We start from the raw sequence: 3,751 nt of genomic DNA, 5'->3' as shown, positions 1-3,751 counted from the left end.
CAGTGACCCCTGACTCCTGGTATTTACATCCTGTGTAGTCAATACACTCCCAGGATTGGTTTATGTGACCAGTAGAGTATAGCAGATGCAATGGGATGGCTTTCCTGAGATTAGATTATAAAAGACACTATAGCTTCTGTCTTGGACACTGTTTTGCTCTTGGATCACTGACTCTGGGAAGAGCCATGCTGTGTGCAGCCTTCTAGAGAGGCCCATGGAGAAAGAGACTGAATCGTTCCAGCAATCACATGAGTGAACTTGGAAGCAGATTTTGCAGTTCCAGTGTCATCTTCATGGCTGCACCCCTAGTCGACAGCATGACTGTGACCTCATGAAAGACCTGGAGCTGGAAAAGCTGCTCTCAGGTTCTAAACCCTCAGAAACGGTTTAATAAATAACTATTGTTTTAGATACTAAGATTTGAGTTAATTTGTTACACTCTTGAGAATTTTACAGTTTGGTCACACAGACACTGATTATTTGACTGTGTCTCCAGCTTGGTATTATCTGGTAAACAAGATATGCGATGACCAAATAAGTCACATGTTTAAAGGTCACCTATTTTCAAAGAAATGGAGGTAGATCTACATGTACTCTCATGAAAAGACTTCTGAGACATATTTAGTGGTGGAACAGATCAAATTGTATAATGTGGTCTTTATTTTTTTTAATATACTCTAGGCTGGAGTACAGTGGTGCAATCTTGCAATCTCATTGCAACCTCCATCTCCCAGGTTCAAGTGATTCTCATGCCTCAGCCCCCCGCCCCTCCCCGCAGTAGCTGGGATTACAGTGTGTGCCACCACGCCCAGATAATTTTTGTATTTTTGTAGAGGCAGAGTTTCACCATGTTGGCCAGGCTGGTCATGAACTCCTGACCTCACGTGATCCTTCTGCCTCCCAAAATGCTATATTACAGGTGTGAACCATGGTGCTTGGCCCTATGGTCTTATTTATGTTTTTTAAAAAAAGCTGCTCCGGTTTTTTAGATTGTGAATGAAAGGGAATTACACTCGGGGAGGAGCAGCTGACTAGTCAACCCAGGATCCCCCGTAAATCACTTTCACTTTGGGTAATTTCTGCTAATTTTCTATTACTAATCCTTGAGATTCTCAGCAGGTGTATATACACATTAAAATTTGATATTTGAAAACATCTGTTTAACTGTGTTCAGAATCATTTTTAGGTGAAAGGAGCATTTTGTTACAGGAACTAATAGTATGGTTAGTAAATAAATGATATATAATGTAAACATCAGGCCTCACCAGCCTTTGACTATAAAGTAAGGTCATAGGTCATTATAATTTTTTAAAAAGTAATCTTTTAGGAAGAGATACATTTTGTTTTTTTAAAAATTCTTTTAGCATTCTGTACACTGTCAAAGAGGTAAAAGAAAATGACTGAAACCTAAATGTGTAAGAATGTTTCACAATTAAATCCACAATTGTATGCATTTATCTTACATGTCAGTGAAAAATCACCAACTATTATAAAAACAGGACAAATTACATCATAAAAGAAGCAAAAATTAGAAAAAAATCATAAAAAAATATATCCAACTATGAGAAGTGTTGCTCTCTTGGTGTCTTCACATCCTTCTCTTCTGTGTACTGATGTAAAACACATTGTTTCCTCAGATAAGTGCATCCCCATCCTTACTCTTCAGTTGTCCACTTACATCTTCTGTCTGCTCCAGGGCTATATTCATGTAGCCATCCAGGCAAGCCAGGACCTCTCAATAATCCATTCCAGAATAATTTTACCACAACTGGTTGTCCAATGATTTGCTTTAAGAAGTCACTAGGGGTTTGCTTCCAAAGACTCATTTTAACAATCTTGGGAGGCAGGAAACCTGAATTCTAATCCTAGCTCTGCTACTTAATTAGCTGTGTGACTTGGATAACTCATCATTTCACCTCTCATGGCCCCAGGTTCCTCATCTCGCCAGCTGGATCCAGAACCCTCACTCCAGGTGCCCCACAAGCCCGGCCTCCTCCATTATAATTTTTTAAATTGAGTTAAGATTAACATGCAATGAAAAAGCCCAGATCTTAGAGGATCAATAAGTTCCAATGATGTTATACACCTATATAATCACCATCAAAATAATGTATGAGACATTTTATTTATTTATTTTTTATTTACGGCTCCTTATAGAGCAGGACTCTCTCACAGGCACTGTGCCCTGAGTATCCAGGACATTTTCATGGTCCCAGAAAGTTCCCTTGTGCTCTTTTCCAGTCAGTTCACTTCCCCTGAAACTGCAAACACATGCTGATTTTTATCACCGTAGAAATTAGATTTCATGATGGGCATGGTGGCTCATGCTTGTAATCCCAGCACTTTGGGAGGCAGAGGTGGGTGGATCACGAGGTCAGGAGTTCGAGACCAGCCTGGCAAACATAGTGAAACCCTGTCTCTACTAAAAAATGCAAAAAAAAATTAGCCGGGCATGGTGGTGGGCGACTGTAATCCCAGCTGCTTGGGAGACTGAGGCAGGAGAATCACTCTGCTAGGAGGCAGAGGTTGCAGTGAACCGAGATCGCCCCACTGCACTCCAGCCTGGGCTACAGTGTGAGACTCCGACTCAAAAAAAAAAAAATTAGATTTCATATACATGGAATCTTATATCAGCATCATGTTTTTGAGATGTATACATGTGAATATTAATAATTTGTTCCTTTTGTAGAGTAATATTCCATTGTTTGACTGTACTACACTTTGTTTATCCACTCACTTCTGGATAACATTTGGGTTGCCTATTATGAACAAGGCTGCTATAATATTCTTGCATAAGTCATTTTGTGGGTGTATGTTTTCATTTTTCTTGGCTAAATACCTAAGAATGGAATTGCTGGGTCATAGGGTAGATGTATGTGGAGCTCTAAAGAGACCACGGTTCTCCCAAATGTGTGAGCCATTTTACAACACCATCAGCAATATATGAGAGTGACCATTGCATCACATCCTCACTAACATTGGGTGGTCTTCATATTGTTTATTTCAGCCACTCTAGTGGGTATAAAATGGTGTTTCATTGTGACAACCAGAGGTGTTGAGCACATTTTCTCTTGTGTCATTTCTATACCTGAAGTGTGATGATCTGAACTTGGGTGCTGCAAATTAGCTTGCTCTCTCTCTCTCTCTCTCTTTCTTTTGAAATGGAGTTTTGCTCTTGTTGCCCAGGCTGGAGTGCAATGGCACGATCTTGGCTCACTGCAGCCTCTGCCTCCCGGGTTCAAGTGCTTCTCCTGCCTCAGCCTCCCAAATAGCTGGGATTACAGGCATATGTCACCACGCTTGGCTAATTTTTTTGTATTTTTAGTAGAGACAGGATTTCTCCATGTTGGTTAGGCTGGTCTCCAACTCTCGACCTCAGGTGATACACCCACCTCGGCCTCCCAAAGTGCTGGGATTACAGGCATGAGCCACCACACCCTGCCAAATTCGTTGTCTTTCTGCTGGTATCCTCCAGTTATTTCCGGCCGGATACAGGCAATACCTCACAGGTTCCCACAAGCCGGTCAGTCACTGCGAGTCAACCTTTCCCTTTATTCCCCAGGCTCCTTAACATTCAAGGCTCCTTATGTCCCCTTTGATGTTTCCCATTATGGGTTCTGTGCCTATAAATGGGGTGGGGTAGGCGGGAGTGGGGTTGGGTGGGATGTGAGTGCGTCATCTGTTGCCTGGTTACAGGGATATGTTCCCTCTCCCTGATAATTTGGGAAACTAAAGCACACTGTAGTTTCTA

At 41.6% G+C, this 3,751-nt stretch overlaps 1 pseudogene; it reads right to left on the bottom strand.

Moving 5' to 3' along the window:
• Window positions 1-1,577: 1,577 nt before the first annotated feature.
• Window positions 1,578-1,826, bottom strand: LOC118148572 (U6 snRNA-associated Sm-like protein LSm6 pseudogene; annotated as a pseudogene).
• Between the last annotated feature and the right edge of the window lie 1,925 nt (window positions 1,827-3,751).

This window comes from Callithrix jacchus, chromosome 16 (assembly GCF_049354715.1).
Source record: "Callithrix jacchus isolate 240 chromosome 16, calJac240_pri, whole genome shotgun sequence".
Taxonomy (NCBI): Eukaryota; Metazoa; Chordata; class Mammalia; order Primates; family Cebidae; genus Callithrix; species Callithrix jacchus.
Note: the sequence above shows the minus strand (reverse complement) of the source record. Positions and strands in the feature narration are given on the sequence as shown.